The sequence below is a fragment of the Chironomus tepperi genome, unplaced genomic scaffold, assembly GCF_022539635.2.
Source record: "Chironomus tepperi strain 1889 unplaced genomic scaffold, CSIRO-AGI_Ctep_v1 contig_479, whole genome shotgun sequence".
Taxonomy (NCBI): Eukaryota; Metazoa; Arthropoda; class Insecta; order Diptera; family Chironomidae; genus Chironomus; species Chironomus tepperi.
The window spans coordinates 320,950-333,149 of NW_027226601.1; the positions used below are offsets into that span (position 1 = coordinate 320,950).

The following is a 12,200-nucleotide window of genomic DNA, read 5'->3' on the forward strand; positions in this document are numbered from 1 at the left end:
GATAAAACGTTCCTAAGGTATTGTATCCAATGTAACACATATGGAACGACACTTTTAAACCCTTTTCCCCTCCTCACCATAATGCTTAGTGACAGAATCATGAGCCAAATCTATATTCCATAATAAAATTGTAGACCACCTCCTCCTCCTAAGCATTACGTGATTTTCGTACAATCCCTTATTTAGAATGCCAGCTTAAAACAAAAGGCAATAATTTAATTATAGTTAATTAGATCAAATGGATAAATCAAATAAAAAACCCCAAAAAATATAATATATAAGAGGAATTCTTAAAAAATCGCTATTGCTGATTCTTTAAGGAACTTGGAAAGATCAAAAAATGTTTATTAAAATTCTCACAATTTTCTTAATTTCTGTTATTTGGACACGATCAACTAGTGCAACCTGCAATGGATGCGTCTACACAGCTGCAAATGGGCCTGTGCAAATTGAACGATGTACAGGTTGTCATATAACTAATTGCATTGATTGCAGTTTCGGTAGCAGGTATGATGGTTTTGTCATATTTTATAAAAATAATACTCATCTTTTTGATTCTCACAGAACGGCCAGAGATAATGAACTTTATTCGACTGCTCAACACGTTGATGATTGCTACGGCTGTGTTTTAGATGGATGTACTCGTTGTTACATTGGAGTTAACTTGTATCCAGCAAAATAAAAGTACATTAATGAATTGATTGTAGTGCTTTTTGTGAGAAAATAAAATTATTTTGGCTCTGATATTTTATTGATTTGATTGTTTTAATTGTTGACCCAAGCAACACATATTAAGTAAGCTCCGTAAGGCTACACCAAAGCTCTTATATACATTATATCTCTGTGTGGCGTCCATATGGCTTGGCTATCAAGCAGCGGCGAATTCCATTTAGCGTTATTTGGTAAAATAACTTAGGTCCAGTCCAGTGGAGCCTTTAAAGCTTCATACTGGAACCTTCTTCATTTATGTCACTCGGGAAAAGTTTCAAAGATAAGTTTTCAAGTTTTTCTTCTTTAAAATTTGACTATAATTTTCAAAATTACTTCTCCCAGATTTCTAAAGCTGTCAAGTATAAATACTAAGCTCTGAATGTTAATTTCTTCATTCTTTAGTCGTTGCTAATTGTGACTACATTATCAAGTAATGAAAAACTCAAATATTTTATTAATTTTTGCCATTCTAAGTCTAATGCATATTACTCATCAACATCCACAAGTTTGCACAGACTGTAATGTTAATGGACAACGTGGAACCTTCGTAGGACCTGCTGGAGCTTCAGGTGGAAGATATCCAGTAGCAGCGTTTATTTACGTAAGTTTAAGTGCAACCAGAAGCTTCGACAGAAATTTTTCCAAACGGAAGGGAGGAAGGGGATAAAGTTCTGATGGTCAATCAATTTTATTGAAAATTTTCTGTCAAAAATCGACTTCAAGGTCATCTTTGCGATCACCAAAGATGAATGGAATGAAGTCTGTTGTTGAAATGTGTTAAAAAGCCTCATATACCAATTTATCTTCCAATAAGCTAAGAATCCCATGCGAATTGTTTCATTCCTAAACTGACATTTTCAATAACAATCTTAAAACTAAAGCTTTTAAATTTTTTGAAAATTTTTGCTCTTTTCTATTTTATTCAAATCTCAACTCAACAGAACCCATCAGCACCAGCTTCAACGATTCAGGCAATTCCAAATGCTGATGGAAGCTATTTAATCAATGGAATAAGATTTGTCCCCGATCGACAAGTACAACAACCAACAGCAGCTTTCCAAAATCCAAACAACCCTGCAGCTAGCGGACCTGGATGTTTCTGTAACGGACCTGTCTGTTCTAATTGTGCTGTTGGTAAATAAAATCAAAAATTATTTGAATTACAATGTTTTAAAAAATATTAAAAAAACATAAAGTTTGGGTTTTGAAATTCATGAAGATTTTTATTTTAGCACTGAATATTCATTCAGCCACAATCTTCCTTATTATAACCATTTAGCCACAGTCTCGTCTATTAGAGCCATTAGCACAACAGTATGGACTATGTGAATTATTGGCACAGCAGTATGGACTAGAAGATCCATTTGCACAACAGTAAGGCGGAATTCGTCCATTTAAACATCCACCAGAACCACCTTAAAAATTCAAAAATTATTTTGCAACTTTTGATTAGAATTTTAGCTTACCTGAACTTGCTAGATATCCTAGATCAGCGTTGTAAAAAAAGTTGTAAACGTCACCTGAAATTGGCAGAATCAAATTAGTGAAATTTAATTTTGGGAGTGTTTGTAGGTTATTTTACTTCTTTTGAATCTTTTGATACTTTCACTTGATCTGTCTAATTCCCTCGGATCCCTTGTCATATAAGAAGAAACTCTCAGAAATAGGAGAAGATACGTCAAGAGTAACAGCACTAAATTTTTCGACATTAGAAGCTATATTTTATCTTCAAATCTCTTCAAAATGTGAAATAAGACTGCGGAGTTGATTTTAAAATTCCAATAGCTTCCCTCGTCTCGCATAGAGCCCTTGTCTCACATAGTACAAATCGGTTAATCGATCGAAAATCCGAACTTTTGTCTGATATCGAATCGACTAACCAATTTGTGCTATTAAAAGTCCTTCTGATTTGTATCACTAGGAATCACTGAATCCATAGATTGTTATAGCAGCTTATAGGTAAAATACAGTAAAAAACTTTATTTTTAAGTCATGGAAAATAATTTATTTAAATCTTTATTTAAGGATTTGAATTTAAATTTGACATTTTTTGATATTTTTGTTGGTTGGTTCCACAAAAATTCCAAACACTTCAGCCACAATCTGGAAATAGATTCAAACTGTCTTATTCAGATCACGAGACTTTAAAGGATTTTTACACGATTTTACCTGCTTCATTTGCCAACGCTGCAACCGTTGCAAACTTGATCATCGTCTTCCAAAATTGCTGCCATAATTGCAGATATGACTGCAAACAACAAAATGCTCAAATAATTTTCCATTTTCAAAGTTGAAGTTGGTGATGATAACTGAATCAATATCGAAACACAAATGATGATTGTTTTTAAGTCTTTTTCAATTTATATACAAAAATAATTTTTAAGAGAATAACATTGTTAGCCGAAACATTAGATGTGCTAATTTTTAAGACAAATCACTGTGTTGGATGGGATTTCCGTACCATCAACTATTATTATTCATTAGGAGTGCAGTAAGAGAGTACAGAAAATGTACAATTTATAAATGGAAGATTGTCATTTAGACGAATATTCCACGATAGCTAGGTGATAAGACCATGCAACCGAAAATCGCTGGACATGGGTTCGTGTCCTTCTCAAAATCCATTATTTTAAATCAAACTTTTTATGTGAAATTTGTCACTTTAAAAAATATCACCTCCACCTCCACTGTTCTAAAATTCAGACGTTGTGGTTATCGACCTGTCTCGAAAATTCCATGATCACATGTTTAATTAGTTCTAATGAATTTTGTCCACAAACTTAATGCATATATACATATTTAATTTTATATCCATTTAAAGTTTTGTTTTGTTAATCAGAAGATAAATCAACTTCTAAGAATTTTTCATTTCAAACAAAGAGCTTTAGGCTAAGGACCACATCTTACATACGCAGAAAAAATCAAAATAAGAACTAATAGATGTGAATTTCTTAATTTTTGTGGAAGCAATGGATGCTGCTGTAATGCGTACTGACTTATGCCTGTACGATGTACAGGCTATCATGTAAATAATAGCATTGATTGTACTTTTGACAGCAAATACAATAATCAAAGAATGTCCAGAGATAATAATCTGTACTCGACTTCTCATCACGTTGATAATCGCTACGGCTGTGTAATAGATTGATATACTCGTTCTTTCATTGGATTAAGCTCCTATCCAACAAAAGAAGAAGGTTCCTCCAAGGGGCTTACAAATAAATCTTTAAAATTACTTCTCCCAGATTTCTAAAGCTGTCAAGTATAAATACTAAACTCTGAATGTAAATTTCTTCATTCTTTAGTCGTTGCTAATTGTGACTACATTATTAAATAATGAAAAACTCAAATGTTTTAACAATTTTTGTCATTCTAAGTCTAATGCATATTACTCATCAACATCCACAAGTGTGCACAGACTGTAATGTTAATGGACAACATGGAACATTTGTAGGACCAGCTGGAGCTGGAAGTGTAAGTTGTCCAGCAACATTTAGTTACATAAGTTTAAGTGCAAAGAGGGGCGATTTTTTAATCAATTTTCTTAGTAATTTACGGACTTCAAGGTCATGTTTGTGTATATTAGAGATGAATGCAAAGAATTCTATTGATAAAATGTGTTAAATAAAACGCCTCTTATACCAATTATTCATAAAGTATATAAGCTAAGAACCCCATGAGAATTATTTCATTCTTAAACTGACATTTGTGATAACTATTTAAAAATGAAGCTATTCAATTTTTTGACAATTTTCGCTCTTTTCTATTTTATTCAAATCTCGACTCAACAGAACCAACAAGCAGTTCAGGCATATCCAAATCCTGATGGAAGCTATTTAATCAATGGAGTAAGATTTATCCCAGATCGACCAGCTCAACAACCAACAGCAGCTTTCCAAAATCCAAACAACCCTGCAGCAAGTGGGCCTGGATGTGTCTGTAATGGGCCAGTCTGTTCTAATTGCGGAGTTGGTAAATAAGATCAAAAATTTTATTAAATTGTTAAACATTTTTAAAAAATATTAAATAAAAAAACATAAATTTTGGGTTTGTGACTCAACATGTTGAAAAGCACAAGCTGAAACTAGTTTTATTCATCATATTCTTTAATTCTGAACAATTCATTCTTGCCACAATCTTCCTTATTATAACCATTTAGCCACAGTCTTGTCTATTAGAACCATTAGCACAGCAATATGGACTATTTGAATTATTGGCACAACAGTATGGACTTGAAGATCCATTTTCACAACAGTAAGGCGGAATTCGACCATTTAAACATCCACCAGAGCCACCTTAAACATTTGAAAATTATTTAACATATTTTTGATTTGAATTTTGCTTACCCGAACTTGGAGCTGGAGCTTGTGGACCACCAGTACCGTAAAAAAAGTTGTAAATGTCAGCTGAAATTGACAGAAGTAAATGTTTGAATTATAATTTTGAGAGTGTCCTTTAAGTTTATCTTACTTCTTTTGAACCTCTTGACACTTTCGTTTGAGTCGTCTAACTCTAAAATTCCATTTTTAATAATTCCAAAAGAAGAAACGCTTAGCGTAAAAAGAAGCATCACTAAAATTTTTATGATATAAATTTTCATTATTGTAGGCTTTATGTTCAAAATGTGAAATGAGACTGAGGAGTTGACATTCAAATGAGATCCTCGTCTCGCATATTACAGGTCGATTTGTCGGTCAAAAATCCGAACTTGTGTCCGATTCCAAATCGACTAACCGATTTGTGCTATTCAAGCCGTTCTTCTTTGTTTTACTCAGAATCACTGAATCTAGATTTTTAAATAGTAGTAAGCAGTAGTGAGTAATAAGTAAAATTCAGTAAAAAACTTTATTATTAAGTCATGGAATATAATTTATTTAAATCTTTATTTAAGGATTTGAATTTAAATTTGACATTTTTTGATGTTTTAGATTGATAGTTCCACCAAAATAGCAAGCACTTCGGTAACAATCTATAAATAGATTCAAAATGTCTTATTCAGATCACGAGATTTTAAAGGATTTTTATACGATTTTACCTGCTTCATTTGCCAACGCTGCAACCATTGCAAACTTGATCATCGTCTTCCAAAATTGCTGCCATAATTGCAGAAATGACTGCAAACAACAAAATGCTCAAATAATTTTCCATTTTTAAAATTGAAGTTTTTGATGATAACTCAATCAATATCGAAACACAAATGATGATTGTCTTTAAGTATTTTTCAATTTATATACAAAAATAAAATTAGATGTGTTAATTTATTAGTCAAATTATTAATGTCTTGAAAGCCGTTATTCATGAATCAAACTTTTTTGGTTAGATCAACAAAATGTCTTTGTGACCAGACTTTTTCTTTTCTAAAATTTGGACGTCGACCTGTCTCGGAAATTCCATGATCACATGTTTAATTAATTCTAATGTATTTTGTCCACAAAGTTAATTCATACAATTGTTTTCATATCCAATTTTTATAAATCTCAGGATTATTTGACTTCCAAGAAATTTTGGTTTCGAACAAAGAGATTAATATTTTGACATAATGCGAGGAAAACCCACAAATGTTGGAATTAAAAGCTTTAATTCATTTCCAGTGATTACAAAACTTTGAATTTTTCAACGCTTCAAAAGTTACAAGAACCGTTTTATCGTGAATCCATTTCATCAACATAACAAACCAGAGTAATAAATCAACATATTACTTTAAAGTCTCGTATGTAAGGTAACAGCCTCACTAATAGGTTAAGAATAGTTAGCTTCCAAGCTGATATTTCTGTAAACAAGATTGGATTAACAAAGACAATAACTTAGTGATAATGCCAGCGATAGAATCAGATGAGATAAGCTTTTGTTAGTAACTTAGCCTTAATATCAGAACATGATTCCAGTAATTAAGTATGATGTTTGAAAGATCAAAATAATCGGTATTATATATTCTATAATATATTCTCTTTATTTTTAAGATTCCAAATCTCGAAAAACAAGATTAAGTGGCAATATGCTCGAACAGAACAATAAGTTGTCGAATTTTTCATCATACATTATCAACATAAAAATGGTCCAATATCAATCATTAGATATGTTGCCATTAGAGTACCTACGTTTACTGCTTCGGATATAGATTGTTTATTTGGACAATTTGATTGTCCCAGACAAAAACAACAAGACATATTAATAAAGCTGTATACTTATATTTTTTATTTAAGTCATTTATTCATATTTAAAAAAGTAACAATTATTTTCCAACAGCACAGTTATTGCACACACCACCATAGCATGAACATCCTGCACCATAAGCAGGACCATAAACAGGAGTATAACTTCTTGCACCGTAAGCTCCATATGCACCTGTTCCCTGAACTCCAGTTGGATAACCTTGTGTACCAGTTCCATAAGCACCAAAAATTCCAGTCGGATATCCTGCGGCACCAGCATAACGGAATATTTGACCATAATAATTCAAGGATCCATCTGGATTAAAATAAATATTAGATTGGGCCTGAACATGAGCAATTGTGAAAATTAATAAAGCTAAATATATTTTCTTCATTTTTGACTGACAAATATTTTGTTGGATATAATTCTACAGGTTTATATAGGAAAGCTTGAAATGAATTTTAATTAAGCTTTTTTGCTGTCAGCCAACAAAATGTGTTAATTTTATTAAAATTATGAATTTAAAGTCTGGATTTTGATTTAATTTGTTGCTAAATCCGGGATTCAATGCATTGTGGACTTCTTATTGACTCCTTATCTTTATTTCACCATCAAGTGAGTCACCATCAACATCAAAATGAGTCACTAGTCACTAATCTAAATCCAAGAAACTTTAAATGGATAAGATTAAGGTTTAGATAAAATTTTATCTGATTTTAAGCTTCAATTTTTTATTAAATTTTTATCAATTTTATTTTTTTGTCCAGTCTTTAATCGAATTTCAGCTCATCCAGTTCAAAATCTAGTCTCTAAAAATGAAGCTATTCCTTACAATTTTCATCGCAGTAATTGCCACAAGTTTGATTGAGGCACAAGATTCACCAACTCAAATTTCCAACAACAATTTAGGAAATATAGTAACTGTTGGCGTCGAAGGCAAAGTCAATGTTCAAACTGAGACAAATGTCTTGTTAATGTCACTCATCGCTGCATTGATTAACCAAAATGCTATTGTCGTTGCACCAAATGAAGGAATTCCAGAAGTGCCAGTAGTTCCAGAGCCACAACCACAACAAGTAAATGCTGAATTGATTAAACAACTTTCAACAATATTGAAAAGATAAAAGTGTGAAATATTTTAAGATTTGGTGCCATTTGAGGCATTAAGCATGCACATGTGACTTTTTTGAAAATAAAAATATTTTTAAAAAAAATAAGGATTGTTTTCTTGTTTAACTGAAAAAAGAGATCTTAATTCTTTGGGTTTTTGTAATCTGTAGAATGCGGAGTAGAATGCTGTCATGATGCATTTTGCATCAAAGGAAGACCTTTTTGAACGCAAACCTCACCGGAAAAAGTGGAAAATGCATGAAAAATTATGAAAAAAATATTTTATTCATACATAATTTTGGGATTTGACAGGATTCGAACCCAGAATATTCGGGTGGGTCAAAAAACTTGTATTATTTCAACGAGATCACATCGACCTAGTTCGGACGTTTTTCACTTAAAAGTAATAATTAATTAAATTTTGCAGAAATTAAATTAAAGTCGCTAAGAACTAAATTCAATGAAAATCAAAAAAAAATTATGTAAAACTTAGTATCTAAATAGGGATCTTAAACAGACTAAGGACCAAGTCCTGGATTTTAGATTGATTTAGCGACTTGTACTATTCTAAACTGGTTTAAAGGAATAATTACGCAGCAGATGGAATTTTCGATTGATTTTTGATATTTTATCACTCAAATTTAATTAAAATTCAAGGCAATTCAATGTGTTAATTGTTTGTTTTATTCATTAGCACTGCAAAAGATTTAAAATTAGTATAAATGGCAAGAACGATAATTTAATATTTTATTAAATATTTATCATCAATATTGACTACATCTGTGAATCAGCATGAAAACATTAAATTTTCTAATACTTTATGCTTTATTCTGTGCATTAATTGTTTTGACAATTCTAAATGGAAGTGAATCGGCACCAGATAGTACGAAACCAAGCATAACTCCAATTCCTGAAAAAGAATTTAATTCATCTGCGGTTATTTTTCCCAATGGAACAATAATTTTCAATAATAAAGTATTTGTAAAGGAAGATGCAGTGCCTAAACCTTGAGAGATAACCAAGGAGAATCCTGTACGTGCTGTAAACTAAAAACTTTATCTAATAAATTTGATTGCAAAAGACTAAAAATTTTGTTTATTTTTTTCTATAAATCATATCAGTATCGATATCTAACTGTCTTAATCCCATCAGTAATCACAATTGCTGCACTCTTCGTCAATACACTCACACGGTAGATCTCCTAATAGAAGGCTGCTCATAGATCTCGCTTCTTGAATTACAGGTTCAATTGGTACGTACTGAATACCATTAAATGTTATGCTTCCATCCGAATGAGCTATTACGTTTTCACTTGATCCTTGTTGGGAGTAAATGATCACTAAAAATAATAAAATTATTGAAGCTGCTTTTGACATCTCTGTGGCTTGAATGCTTTGTGGAGTCTGGTGATTTCTTCTTTATATACAGATTATTTTGAGTGACTACACATATTTGCAATTCAAAATCTTATTACCTAGATTTAAAAAAATGTTTACAGAATAAAAGCTCATTGTTCTAGCAAGTGTGAAGTATAGTACACAAAGTTTTAGGGGTCATTTACCTCGGGGAAAAACCAGATCAAAGTTTTGAGGAGTTTCTATACGGTTGTTTATTGATTCTACATATAAATACCTAGGTATGGTCACGAGAACAGTGACAAAAATTTTGAAAAATGTCATCAAAAAATTCAAATATTTTTTGACAGTTGAAAATATTTTAAATTTATTTTGCAACTTTTAAAATTCTGAAGACAATATCATTCACGTTAATCTTTAGTGCAAGCAGGTCATTTCCAAAATTTCATCAGGAAGCATAAAATATTACTAAAAATTTACAGAATACCTATTTGTTTACAATATTGATTTTAGAATTTTTAACGGTTATTTTAATTTCAAATTTTTCGACAGTTATTAAACTCGTCGATGGTTTCTCGACATGTTTCGGAACCGCACATAAATTACTAGTTGATAACTCTAGTCAAGCAGAATCCATCGATCGAACTAGTTTTAGGCGACATCTATGGGAGGCCATGGAATTCAATTAATCTGTTCGGTCAGCGAAGTAAGTAACTCTAGACAACACAGACAAACATATACGCAGCTAATGAAACTGATTAGCAAAGTCAAGATCATCACAGAAAAACCCCACACGAAGTTACCAGAATAATCAAAATTGAGAGAGTAAATGAGAATTGTTTGTTAAGTTCTCTTGGTTCTTTTCACTTTTAAAGCTTACTTAGTTCATCATTTTCTGCATTAACAATTATAGATTAAGAGGATTCACACAGCTATTCAAGTGATGTCGAGAATAAATTTTCCGATTTTGATACTTTGCTTCATTCTTTGTGCGTCATCTCGTGATTCAAAACCAGAGTGTAAGGATTGCAATGTAAATGGAGAAACTGGAACATTTGTTGGAAGTCCTTCTCAAAGTGCCAGTGCAAGTGGACCAAATTGTCAATGCGTTGGAAATGAGTGCTCAAATTGTAGTTTTGGATGAGAAAAGCACACACAAGCATAAATTATCATATTAAGTAACCGACTCCACTTAGTTTATAGATCCAATAAGTCCAAATTAATAAAACAATATTTAAAAAATAAAACCTGCATTTTTTATTTATTTTAAATTTAAGAAGCTTTAATAATCCACAGTTTATTCTTGTTGTTGAAGTAACTGAGTAAGCATTTGAGCTAATTTAGCTTGTACTTCTGGATTATCGCCGCCAAGAGCAACAATAATAGCTTGCAAGTTCTTCCAGATGAGATTAACATCAACACTTGTGAAGTCAATTCTGTTTAAGATATCCAAGTCTGCTGTAACTCCAACATTGACGATGTCACCAACATTATTGTTTGAAATTTGACTTGGTGCAGCTGCGATGACTGCAATGATGGCGAAAAGAACAATTAAGATTGAGTTCATGATGATCGGTTGTGTGCTGTTGACGGATATGTGAATATACTGAAAGGAGTGGCTTGATGCTTGAGTAATTTATAGACTCCTTATCAACCAAAAGTTTATTGAGGACTTATAGCTTATTACCTTTTAATACTGATAATTAAAGTGATTTTGATTTGTAGGTCTGGAAAATTTTTGTGATTGATTGTCGGTATGTGACAAGGAACTGATACAAATCTTATGCAATAAGTAGTTCTTTGGTCTATTTTATGCAGATTTGAAGTCCTATCATCATTAAAGCTTTTAACTCTAAAAGAATCAATTATAAAGAATTGATAACCGCAAGTCATAGTTCCTTATCTCTCCAATAAAGAGATTCTCTGGCATAAAGAATAAATTGATAAGACAAATTATCAATTTTACCAACTTTAACCGCAATAATTAGGTAATAATTTTATTGAAGCATGCCGACTAAGCTTCTTGTACTTGTCGGCTAATACACTCGAAACAATGACTTATTATATAAACCTTTCCATATCCAAGACTTCAATTAGTTTGCTTCAATTCTTTCAAAGTTACTGATCGATCCTCAAAAAAAACCCACAAAAATGAAAATTTTCATTGCACTTTGCGCCATCGTCGCTGTTGTATCAGCTGCACCATCACAAATCACCGATAACAATGTTGGTGACATCATCAATGTTGGAGTTGATGCAGATCTTAATCTTAGCAACAAAATCAATGTTGACCAATACAGTTTAGATGTTTTGGTCAAGAACTTGCAAGCTATTTTGATTGGAGACTTTGATTTACCAAATTTGAATAACAATGATAATGATACAAGATTCCCAGGACTTCCAAGACAAGGACTTGAAATTTCACCAGAATTAATTCAAGCTTTCTTGAAAAATATGAAGAAATAAATTAAATAAATAAACTTATTGTCAAGGAACTTACTTGAATTGTTTTAGTATTCAGTTTTGATAAATTTTCAGCAATTTTGCTAGTTTCAGGAAAAATTAATTTTTGTAGAATTTTACAGGCTAGATTTAGAATTCTTGTTCTTGTAGAGTTTGATTGACACCTAGTTAGAGTCATATTAACAAAAGAATAAAAACATGTTTTTAGTGCTTTAGAATTTCAAAAAAAAAAAAAAACACTTTCTGGAGTTTTTTTTAAGAGCTACAAAAATGAAAAATAGTCAACTGATATTGCTGATGACTTATTTCGATGCAATTTAATGAATTACTCAACAAGGTGAACATAAAACAAATGACTGAAATGGATGTCGAGTTTAAACAATTTTGACATACAGCATTGCTAAGTTT

General features: G+C 31.6%; 2 long non-coding RNA genes across 2 annotated transcripts; one reads left to right on the forward strand and one right to left on the reverse strand.

Annotated features, from left to right (window-relative positions):
- The first annotated feature begins 301 nt into the window (after positions 1-301).
- On the forward strand, positions 302-746 carry LOC139099671 (uncharacterized). Its single transcript, XR_011545338.1, has 2 exons — positions 302-507; positions 565-746. It is a non-coding gene; the product is annotated as an uncharacterized lncRNA (long non-coding RNA).
- A 4,006-nt stretch (positions 747-4,752) lies between these two features.
- Positions 4,753-5,915, reverse strand: LOC139099632 (uncharacterized). The gene is made up of 4 exons (XR_011545329.1): positions 5,747-5,915; positions 5,182-5,680; positions 5,058-5,117; positions 4,753-5,006 (listed from the first exon to the last, which is right to left on the reverse strand). It is a non-coding gene; the product is annotated as an uncharacterized lncRNA (long non-coding RNA).
- Positions 5,916-12,200: the final 6,285 nt, after the last annotated feature.